Here is a 13,128-nt window from a genome sequence, read left to right on the forward strand (position 1 = left end):
AGCGACCGGTTGTTTGTGCTCGTTTGCGAGTTGTTCCCTACGAAAGAGATCCTCCCCGGTTGTTGTTCAACTCCGTCCCACCCGGCTTCAGTTCGGTGTCTTCTGGTTCGGTTGAAGTATGGATTGCCACTTGCCGATTCGTTGCCCGAGGGCTAGTATGAGGTTGAAACCTATATTCAATGAGAGCGATAAGAAGTGGAAGTCCACGCGGTGGCGGACGAGACAATCTTCACGGGAACAGGTTTCACATTCCGTTCCTCCTGGCTGGCACACTTGTCGCAGCCACAGTCGGCCGTCCGTGAAATGCGGCTGCTGAAATTGGAAACGGCTTCGGCTCTTCGGGTTGTCATAAAGTTAAACGCTGACCGAAAACTTGTTGCGGTGAGATCGTCGTATCTCCGGCAAGTTGTTTGACGGAATTTCAAATTCCTGACGATTAATACATGATTCGATACTTCCGGTTACTAGGATTTGCGATAGCTAGCTTGCTTTTCTAGCGTTCCAAATCTTTTATCAAATATTTCGGATACGTTTCGATGGAGGAATCCCATTTCAGCTTGTTTTGAAGGAAAAAGTGGAAATGTCTTAGTTATCCCTGAAATCAGTTTCATTATTCAGTTCTTAGTTTGGGTTTTATGAAAATAGAGACAAGCTTATTATGAAAAAATACTCTGCCATTCTGATTTACATTACCCGCCGTCATTGTTTGAAAGAACGGTGTAGATTGGGTGCAATTGGTGTTCGTAGAGGTAGTAAAATGAATGGTCCTAAATGGTTTTGAGTAACAAAAGCGTGACTGCAGTTTTACACGGGTAGAATTTCGATTCTACAAATGAACAAAACGAGCCATGTGTATTTTCATGTTTGATAATCCAGTCAAACGAACTGCATGGAAAATGTGTAAATCGAGCCTCATGAATACACAGCTCATATTCATTTTGCAAATACATTATAACCTCAATTTACGCGACGTTTCGTTTGAAAAAAAATACGCGAAATTTATACTTATACGTATAAAAAACAATCCAACATGCTTCAATGAATTGAATGTTATAAAATGTGCATTACGGAATTGTTTGATTTCAGAGAATCTAGTTAAGCTCATGGGTATCCAGAAGACTTTTGAGTGCGGTATGTGCTCGTAGTACTGTATTCAGCAAATTGACATACTGTGATAATATATGTGGAAGTTCTTGTTCATCCAAAACCTCCTTGGAATGGTCTGCCAACGTAACTGATGACATAAGTGATGTTTTCTGTAGTCCATACTCATGGTATCCTATTAATGGGATCATTAGGTTTCGGTTCCGGAGCTACAAAGAAACTGGCTCAACAGCTCAATTGATTTTCTCAAACTAAACGATCACGGCCATTTACAGAAATCCTGAATTTGATCCGGATCTGAATTCTGGTACTGGAATTAAAGGGTTATGGTTGTTTGATATTTCATACAATTCAATGCAAAAAATGGAATTATTCTTTTAACTTTGGTCCAAAAGCTCCAATTTGTAGATCATAATAGTTACGGACCATACGAACCGACATCGGTTTTTTAGAATGGCAGAGTAATATTCAGTTTTTGCAATGACTGAGCGGAAATATATATTGGAGAAGCCAAGTGAAAGAAAAACTAACAGAAAAGATGAATTTTTGGAAAAAGATACGCTCAGAGACAGGACTCGAACCTGCGTTCTTATGCATTCCGTGCATACGCGCTACCATTTCGCCACTCTGATCTTGCTTTAGCCACACTAAAACTCACAGACACAATAGCAACGTACATCGAACATGGTCTACATCCTGGCCGTCATCCGACCGACACCTTATATCCAAACATCTTCTCTGTCCATCAGACACTAATCCTCTCGCTTTATACCTATTTCTCCGATCAAGCATTGAGTAGGAGAGTGTATTTATAATCGCTTGTCACCTTCTTTAATGGTGCCAGTCGCTGGCTGGACATCGTCAGCGACAGACCCCTATGAAGGTTGTATTGATTGTCTGCCCTTTCCTACCAGAAGCAGATTGTTACGGAAAATCAAACCGCAATTGTTTTTAACGATTTATTAATTGCTAATTGTAATATTGCTTGTTTATTTTAGAATGGCAGAGTAATATTGCTTAGAATACATGTCACATGAAATGGGTATCATCACAACACTAGAAGGATTGAAACAGGTTTTTCAGTATAGGATTCGAATAGACGAATTTCGCACAAAATCGTGTTCGATTTCAGCCACTTTGCACACTTTAATTACCAGTTTTGATCTAGTCTTTTGAAAAGAGCTAGACATGATTCTTCTTTATGCAAACACAAAACTTTTTTTAATCCACCAAGCGGTGTAATGATGCCTTTCTCATATCAACTATTCTATCATATATAATACTGTGGTATTCTTCAATAACATTTTCTTCGACTCTAGAAGGAATAACCGGAATCGCTTTGTTAAGCCGTCTACTGATAATTACTACTGATTGTAACAGTTTTGATGTCGATTTAGATATTTTTTAAGTAATCTGTTTCGCCCCTTTAAGTGATGATATAAAATTTTTAACACACTTTATCCTACAATCCCGAATATAGAAGGAACCAGACAAAATTCAGAAGTTTTGTATAGAATCATAAGATCATTCAGTTGAATTTTAGTTCGTAAAGATCGCCATCTTTGAGAAAAAATTTTTGTACATTTTACCCCATAACTCTGGAACCCAAAGTCCAATCCAAACAAAATTCAGGAATTTTGTATGGAATCACAACACCTTCCATTTGAAGCTTTTGAAAATAAGTTCAACCATCTCTGAGAAAAGTTGGTGCATTTATTTTAACAATTTTTTGCACATTTTACGCCATACTTCCGGCCCAGAAGTCGAATCCAATTAATATTCAGGAATTTGGTATGGGACTATAAGACCTTTCATTTGAATCTGAGCTTGTGAAAATCGGTTCATCCGCTTTTAAGAAATTGGATTGATTTCAGGTTTGGAATACACTTTTTTCGATACTTCCGGAATCTGGAAACGAAGATCCACACACACAGTCATTTGCTCTGTTCGTCGAGCTGAGTCGAATGGTATATGACATTCGGCCGGCGTAATGATGCCTTTCTCTTTTTTTTCTCCTGTATATTACAGCAGAAATTTTCCGAAATACTACAAATTTAAAAAGGTTTGGAAAACAGATTTCTGTTGCATGATACTGCTACATTGATATAATACATTCGAATTTAAGTTAGTGAAAATCTATTCAATCATATGTGAGAAAGTGAAGTGAGCTACATTTTATTACATTTAATTACTATTGTTGGTACTTCCGCAAACAAAAGCTGGATATCGGCATAGTGACATTCGGTTCATTCAACCATACAATAATATGACCTACGAATTAATTTACGATTCTCTATGAATATTTGAATTCTGGAAAAAATGTACTAGTACTCGAGCTTGAATAAAATACAGCAGATCTTGTATGGGATTATCAATGGTTGGTTTATTTGGTTACAGACTCTCATGGTCTGAAAACTAGAGAAATTAGCTAACAAATATAAGAAGGTAGCTTATGAAAATAAATATTCTTGAAACTGACATTTTTACACTAATCACTCAATTCTTATGGTATCTTAATACCTTTCATTTGAATCTAAGTTTGTGGAAATCGTTTCTGCCATCTCCGAGAAAAGTGAGTGACATTATTTCACATTTTCTGTGCAGTATTTCCACAATTTTGTTTTATATCACCCTGTAATTACGTAAATTAAAGTTGGATCCAAATGAAATTCTGGAACTTTGTATGGGATCATGAGTTCTTTCTTTTGAATCTACACGGAAAAGCCAGCGATCGCAAAACAACTAAAATATTAGTTGTTTCTCTGATTTTGATTGGTTAAAATTTGGTACAACTAATCGACTGTTGTTTTAACTAATCTGTCATTTTTGATTCATCGTGCTGGCAGCTTAGCAACGACACCCAACAAAGACACGCACCACAAACAAGTAATGAAACGTTTCAGTTGAGCAATGCCAAACAGCCTGAGCGAACAATGAAACGTTTCAATGAGGTGTCACTCGTGCAATTGAGCAACGACACAATCCCAGCAAAGTTACTTGTATGCATGAAAGCAAAAAAATGTCTCAGTTGTTTCAACCAATTATTCAGTTATTTGAACTTAGGACGCCAATTGCAATAAATATTTTTTACTGTTAGCCTCTTCGGAAGGCAGCTAATCGTTCACTGCTTGAACAACGAAATTTTACATAATTAACTGCTTATATCACTAAACTCACAAAGGATATAGAAATGCACCAAAAGATTACAATTCTCAAAAGGGAACTCACCAGAAAAATGGTCACAGTTTTTCCTTCACTTTCAGAATGGCTCTCTGGTAAACCTAATGCTACAGATACACTTTCAAGAAAATACAAATAGTACCACTTCACTTTAGTAGCAAATTTTTAAGCCTTAATCGGTCTTAATAACATTGACATTTCTAATAACATTGTCCTAGAACACATTACTCTCAGATGAAATTAAAACATTTTTACTGTAGGAATATCTATTTAACACATGGAAAACTGGTTTTACAATTAACTGATATATTCTTCTGCATACTTTCACTTACATAAAACGACCACTACGTAACTAACATAAATGACGTTTATTTACCATTGAAAATTTTCAATATGAAACGTTTCTGGTGAAATGAAGAGGTTTTTAGTTCTGCGTTTTGCTGTCTTCGTTCTCCGCCAAGTGACAGCAATTTCGGTTACCTGAATGGTTATGACAAAATCAACAGATATGTTAGTTAAATCAACAACATTTTAGTTGAAACAACCAGGGCGTGAAACAATATTGTAATTTTGTGATCTGCGGGTTCTCCGTGTAAGTTTGTGAAAATCGGTTCAGCCATCTCCGAGAAAAATGAGTGACAATATTTGTCACACACACACAAAGTTTTCAATCAAACTTTCGATTCGACTCTTGTCTGTTCCATGTCACCATTGATTTACATGTTGTGTAAATTTTCTTATTTCTTTCTGTACAGGTAGTTTTGAGTGACCCAGAGCATCTACAATAAACCTCTTAATTGTAAGTGGAATCACGAGTATAGACTGTAATCAATGAATTCGTTATTGCAGTTAGTTATGCAGGAAGATTTTTTTTAAGGTAGTTGTTGGATGACCTGGAATATTTACAATAAGCAAATGATTTGCGTGTACCACGAACACGAGCCGTGTACAATTATCTTGGTAGTTCACTTGGTTCACAGGCACTACCGCATAGCTCATCACAATTATCCAATTAGTTGAGTGTGATCGAGGGGACCACAGAAAAAGAAACTCACTAATGTCATCAGTTTCGTTGGTAGACCTCAAAGCCTATATATTCCGAAGAGGCTTTGGATGGACAAAAACTTCCACCGAAATTACCGCAGTATGTGAATTTTCTGAATACAGTACTACGAGCACATACGGATTAGGGTCATTTCGCCGAAAGGGTCATTTCGCTGAATGACATTTCACCGAATGGGTCATTTCGCCGAATTCCATTTCGCCGAATGCCATTTTGCCGAATGCCATTTCGCCGAATCAGTCATTTTGTCGAATCCTGAAATCGTCTTAAAATCGTAATTGGAATTGATTTAAACTGAAGATAAATTAAAGATAATAGCGTTAACGTCCGTTTCGTTGACCTACACAGGTTTGCTTAAGAAGAAAATGCATCTTGTCAACAATATTCGAACACTATCAACGAACAACGAAATTGATTGATTTTCGTTCATGCATTGCTCAAGCATTTTCAGCAATCGAAAATACAGAGACTGCTTTGATTTGAAATAGTTAAATAATGATACTTAGACCAGGCATCGAGAAATTCATTCATATGCTCTTCATATGCGGGTTTCAATCATAGTTCACGCTGAATATTTTAACTGAAGAACGTCATCTGAATAAAATAAGTGTCTTTCAGTGAAAATTTTGATTCTATATAAACGGTGTTATATTCGAAGATGCTTGAGCCTGTCGAAAAAATGTCCACATTGGATGAAGCTTCAACGGCTTTACCTGTTTCAAATGAAGGACAGAAACGAAATAAGGAGAAAACAACTTTGGCCGAAATTGCACTGAGGTTCATTGGCCACACAAATGGTAAGGCTTCATGTTGTACTGACGCCGGATGTGGCTGTCAGTATGCGCAGGAAAAAATTGACACCCAGAACTTCATCCGCCATTTCCGAACCCGACACTTTGAATTCGCAAAGACAAAAGACAAACGGATTAATTAGAGATCAAGAGGTGTCAATGAAGAAGCAGAGAGTTATCGATATATATATATATATATATATATATATATATATATATATATATATATATATATATATATATATATATATATATATATATATATATATATATATATATATATATATATATATAAAAATGCAGAGATCATTCTTTGTAATCGCATCACGTAAGAACGGATGGACGGATTGAGATGCTTTTTTTTGTTTGATCAGTTTTTACCCCCACCGGGTTCGTACATCAAAAAAATTAGGAAAACTTACCGGAAAAGTGGGAAAAACCAATAAAGTTATTTTGTATGGACAATGGAATTTTCCACTGAAAAAGTCGCCAATGATTGCTAGATCATCGATAGGTGTTTGGCGCATAACGAGTTGCATAAGTGTTTGTCCGTCGAAGAAAGGAATACTAGATCGTTGAAAGAATCATTTGGCGCGCAACGAGTTGTTTTGTGTGAATTCATGTGGTTCGTCATTTCGAGACACGTGCTTAATTGGGTATCAACATTATTGATTGCCAAATGATTCAATGATGGAACGCATATGAGTGTTCTAGCTATACCGTGAACATGATCAAAAGTTCTGATACTGTTTACCAGAAGATGCATTGTGTGCAATGTAATCAGTTAGTTGTTTATTGTTGGCCATCGTAGGCGTGAGTTGAACAAATCACCTTATAAATAGAACGATTTTTGTACGAATCAATGATAAGATGCTGTTGTTTAAATAATGAGATCAATCATAGAGGTTTGCTTTGAATTTAGCATGCTGAAGTTCGTTCGCGTCGGGTAAATTCTGGTGGATTGAAAACCATTAGTTGTGAGATTTTATGCATTGACTCGAACGATAAACTGCATACTGGTACAATCACTCCTCATCTTCACTCCTCTATAACAGAAGAACTGCACATTATTTTCATATAAAACTTTCTGATATAGATTCCCAGTGCCGAACTCCACCATTCATTAATTGTAGGTGGGGTACTAAACAAAATTATGTGGTGTTGACTAATGAGATGACTATTGATAAAACTATTAAACGAATGCAGTGCTTATGTAAAAGTTAATGGATACAATATTTAAAAGAATGGTAACTTGAACTTTCGAATGTCCAAGAATTACTCATTTTATCATTCGATTTTTTAACAATATCAAACTAACCATAGTACTCAAAGAGGAGTAAGGATTTGAAGATAAAGTGCGGAAAATTCGACGTAACAAGGTTCATTTAAGTAAGAAGAAGATTTCTCGCATCTAAACTTTTACCGTCTACCAGAGGAGTCGAACTTAGCGATGCGAAACATCCGAGTCTCTGATATGTTAAAAATTTACTAAATAGTTACTGACTGACCAGAAGTCATACATTAAAAGTAAAAATAAAGTTTTATCGCTAAATTGTTAATGGAAATTTTTTCCTGTGATTGTCACGCTACGAACATTCATCAAACACGATTAAATAATATCACCAGACTAGCGAGAAGTGACGAAAAACAAGTCGCGAGAGCAGCTTTGGTAAATTTGTTCTAATCAATTTAAAGTAGTCATCTCAGTTATTTTTGCTTCACTTTTTATTCCATATGTCGAAACCATAGTCTGAGAGAGATCAACAATCGCTATTCGATGCACTGACTCAAAAGATGATTCGCGGTGCATTCGCTTTATTTTTGCGTAACAAAAGCTTTTAACATATTGACATTTCATCGCAGCCAAGTAGTCAGTAACATAATGGAAAGATACATTAACAGCATAACGTTTGACAATTCTACTGTCCGAAAACATAAATTAAAAAAAAAACGGGCGAGACGAAGTTCGACGGGTCAGCTAGTATATATATATATATATATATATATATATGTATATATATATATATATATATATATATATATATATATATATATATATATATATATATATATATATATATATATATATATATATATATATATATATATATATATATATATATGTATATATGTGGAAATCACTCGAGCACGAATTTCTTTATCTTCAATACTGTGTTTTTATTAATTTTTTATAATCTATTCAATTTTAAGAGTTACGTGATTGAAACGTACTACAAGGTTCGTTCGTACAAAAAGAGTACTCCGTTAACAGCTTTGGAGATATCAGCATCCACAAAGAAAGATGATTTCGATTCATTCATCACAGAAATGTTCGTTGTATGTGCTACTTCCTAGGGAACAACGGAAAGAACACAATTTTTACAGCAACTCAAAGCTCTTGATGTAGAACCTAGACAACATCATGCATAAAATGTGTGGAAGCACTGGATGAATAGGCATCTCACACACCCTGAACTCTCTGCCGTAGCCTAGGTTGTTCTAGCTACACCTTCAAACCAAGTGTCAGTGGAAAGGTCATTTAGCGCATTGCCGTTGATCATGACCGATCGTCCCTCGGAAATCAGCGAAGAAAATTTGAGAAACATTCTTCTTATAAAGTTGAACAGAGGTCTATTTGACACAATAATTTCACCCCAGTAGATAAAAAAAATTGTCTCGAAAAGATAAGCTTTCCGTCAGTTTTCTTCAACAATTGTCTTAAAATGAGTGTATTCCGAAACGCACCTATGTTTTTTTTATTTCGATTATGAAGGTTCAAATCTGATAATCATTTGGTTCTCAAGTATGAAAAACTTGACCCATACCCATCTCGCTGTGCCCATCCCCATCTATTCAAGTTTTATTTTCAGAATATTTTTCTATAAAAATCATAAGAAATTTCCAATTTTTCATTTCACTTCATAATATTGTCAATTTATTTATTCAATTGGATGAGTTGATGATGACGATCTGAAATTGTTTTCAAGTTGAAAGTATATGTAAGGTGACACAATCACATAATTAAAATCATTGGACGTTTGCAATTTTTGTATTTGTTTTCTCATCTCGGTTATTTGTCATACAAGAAAATCGCAACCAGGTGAATATTTCAGAAATTTTTCTCACAAAAATACACACACGCAACCCCTTGTAATGCAAAGGTGCGTTTAATTTTGTTCTAAGAACGTCTACGTACATATGGAAATGTGTAATGTTCTAGAAATATTTGCAGCTCGAAAGGAATTCTACCCCGTACGTTACAAAATTGAAGATAACCGATCAATCGAAACAGTGGCTTCCCACTTTACGATAATGTATTGAAAAAATGAAGAGTAGATAAATAAATGCTCTACACATCAAATTAATCAACTATTGCCTTCTGCCGGAAACGAAAATGATGTATCAACAGAATAGATATTATTTTCATACACATTGACGTATGTTAATGTAACATCTCTAGAAAATCAGTACAAATGGAAAAAATGATCACTAGTACAAATTCAAATCTAGCAACAATGCACTGTTTTACAATATCAATTCTTCATTGATGAGTTGAACAGTGTATTCATTTCATAGTGAATATGAATAAACCCCAGCCGAATGTACTTCGGTTCCCTTTCAAACTTAAAATATTCATCATAGTAATCCAGCGACTTGCATAGAAGTGATGTTCAGTAATATTTAACTGAGAGTGCAAATTATTCCGTCATTGAAAATGAATATTTATAACTCTGACTACACCAAAGGACAACGGTGCTTTCTTCACACCAATCCCATGCAACCCCAGTACATCTGTGACAACCATCAACAACAATAACACATCCTCAACGAAATCAACTGTACGACCCAACGTCTCGACAAACATAAGCAATAGCCATGATTCCCCCAACAACAGTGACACCGAATCAATGGACGGGAGCGTGAATAGCGAACCACTACTCCCCATTCTTTCACTGGCTAGCAATGAAAACGCCTCTCCGTCAAGAAAAAAAAATGACAACGAGATCCAGCAATAAAATATTTTTTTTTGTGTGTGGAACGACCACGTGAAACCAAAGAGCGAATGCAAATTACACTTAACCTAAGAAGTAACAAATCCTACTGCCCACAACGAATGTGTCGTAAATGTGCTTTTAAACCATGAAACTTTGTATGAGTGAAGGTATCATCCAATGTACTCACACATACACATCAAACTAGATTAATTAAAGACTAGAATTGACTACAAAATTGAGAGTGTATGTGATGTTCTATTCTAGCACTATTTATTTCATTTCTAATGATGTTAAGGTCAAAATCTTACTAAAATGTTATAAACAATTTATAGCTACCCACTCGGGCCAAAATTGCTTTACCGGGCCTGCTTGTCAGACAAAAAGCTTGCCCCTGAATGTGCCACACTTCAATTTATGTTCGTACTGACGTTTCAAGTGAAAGAACTTTACCCCTGTCTAGCGGTTAAATTTGAGTTGTTATGAGCAGCCGAACAGACGACGAAATGTACACGGTTATTATAAACCGAGTTCGCAAATCATCAAACACTACGGTTCTCAGAAAACCAATTCGAGAAGCAGACCAAAAGTACAATATGTTACCGGTCAATTTATTCATCGTTATGGTTTCGATGACGCCATTTGCGCAAGCCAATACCCGGCCCTGCAAACAATCAAAAAAAAATTGCTCACCTATTTACCGCAGGCTCTCGCAGTACACATTGTTACAAGAGCAGTAGGTTGAAACGACGTACGCGCGTTCGAATGTAGGAAAGTGGGTACCGAAGTACAGGTTGCATAAAAAAGTTTACAAGTCTGGTGGTCTCCTTACAAGCTTCATGAACAATCGATTTGCGTTGCGTTGAAGTAACCAATCGAAAACTGCTTCTGAAAGTTATTAGCGAGCAAGGAATGGCACGCGGAGAATGAATTCAATTGGTCCTTTTAGGGTTATGTTGTATGTGATTTATTTTTGTGATTTTAATTAGCAGTTGTCATATTCTCAACATGTTAAGTCGAGACTGTGTGGTCTATTAAGCTGTATGGGATCCAGCTTCCAAAACCTAAATTTCAGAGAGAAGAATTGTCGAGGCATAGGCCAGGAAAGTAAAATTGAAGACTTTATTTTAATATAACCTGTATCTAGAGTACACTAATTCGAAACTAAAACAATTAAACATTATTTAAACCTCAAGCTCATTGATTTAAACTGCAATTTAGAGCCAACCTCATTCCACTGCTGTCGAAGTAGCAGCAGCCTCGCCAGCTCCGTGTTTATTTGGCATACTTCCTGGTCAGTGGCACCGGGATTCGTTTGGCAAACATTCTACTTCTCACTTCTGCTGTTGGTCATCGTCAATCCAAGCCCGTCAGCAAAGCAGCGACCGTCGTGCGTCGTCGGCTTGCGATGACTTGGCACATCCACGATTCGTGGTTGTTTTCAGGTGATTTTCTGTTGTTGTTGTTGCTGCTGCTGTTTTGCTTCATTTTGCTCCAATCAGACCAAAGTCGACGAAACGAGAGACAAACAGTTACTTACGTGTAGCATAACTGGACTGGCGCGACGTGGCAAGCAAAACAGTTCAGATCTTGCTGGGCAACATGTCCAAAACCGATTGCCACCGGCCGCATCAACTTGAAAGTGGCATATCAACTGGTTGGCCTCCTGGCGCAGTGGCCACACACACACGCACAATAACGGTCGGGTGTTCGAGCTAAAAAAAATGGGTATTCGTGATTCTGATAAGCTCTGTTTTCTTACACCGATTAACAGACAACTGATGATTCGGAGTCGGATCTAATAGTTGATGTTATAATTTTATTAATCACTTTAACTACAAAATGAAGAAAAATCCGCCGAAGTTACTTTGACTCTTATCATCTCGAAATGTGAATACGAATTAAGTATTTAGTGTTTGAAATATAATGTTCAATAATAATTTATAATTTTTATGATACGAAGCAATTCGAAACTATGCCTAAGTTTGTGAAAATCGGTCCAGCCATCTCCGAGAAAATCGAGTGCACATTTTTGTTTCATACACACACACAGTGCTCAGTTTGCTGAGTCGAACGGTATATGACATTCGGCTCTCCGGGCCTCGGTTAAAAGTCGGTTTTCACAATGATTGCATAACCTTTCTATATGGGAAAGGCAAAAATGCTTTCTCATTCATGGCGTTTGGTCAACAGCTTTAAAAATACTAATTTTCAATACCAAATGAAAATCTATATTTCCACTTTTTAGCTCCAAATTGCATGTCATAGGAATGAAAGAATGAATATTAATTGTATTTTAAGTAAAATTATCGATGGGACGCAATACGTACAATAATCAACTTTATCAGGAACCTCGGAAAACACATAGATTTTGAGCAGATATAATGAGTTCAACCAGGCTTTTATTCTATATTTTAGTTTTGTTCATCGGATGCCAATATTAAATGTAAAATCTGTTTTAATCCACCTAAAGGTATAATGATGCCTTTCTCATATTACTCATAACATGAAAAATATTACTGTGGAATTCGCAAAATAACTGTTCATTGAATAGAAATAGGAAAGTTTGTTCGGCCTGACAAACTCTACAAATCCTGTTTACCCAGTAGTTCCGGAACCGGAAGTAGTATCCACAACAAATATAGAAATTCCGTATGAAACTGTAAGACTTTTCCTTTGAACCTATAAGTTTGTGAAAATCGATTGGGCCATCTTGAAGAAAAGTGAGTGAGATTCTTTTGCAGTTTTTAATCACCATTTCCCATTTCTCCGAAACCAGATTCAGATGACCAGAATAGCCGAAGTTGGTTCGTTTGCCAGCAAGAGTTTTGAACCGAGTTAAACCTAAACTTACTATCTCATGCTTTATTTCGGTTAAATCCAATTAAACGAAATCGAACAAACGAAGCGAACCTGCGTTTCTGTTACTTCTATATATGTAAGTCAAGCTAAACAGCATGAATCAGCAGCATAAAAAACATGTAGGAGGATTATTGTT

This window comes from Malaya genurostris, chromosome 2, assembly GCF_030247185.1.
Source record: "Malaya genurostris strain Urasoe2022 chromosome 2, Malgen_1.1, whole genome shotgun sequence".
NCBI lineage: Eukaryota > Metazoa > Arthropoda > Insecta > Diptera > Culicidae > Malaya > Malaya genurostris.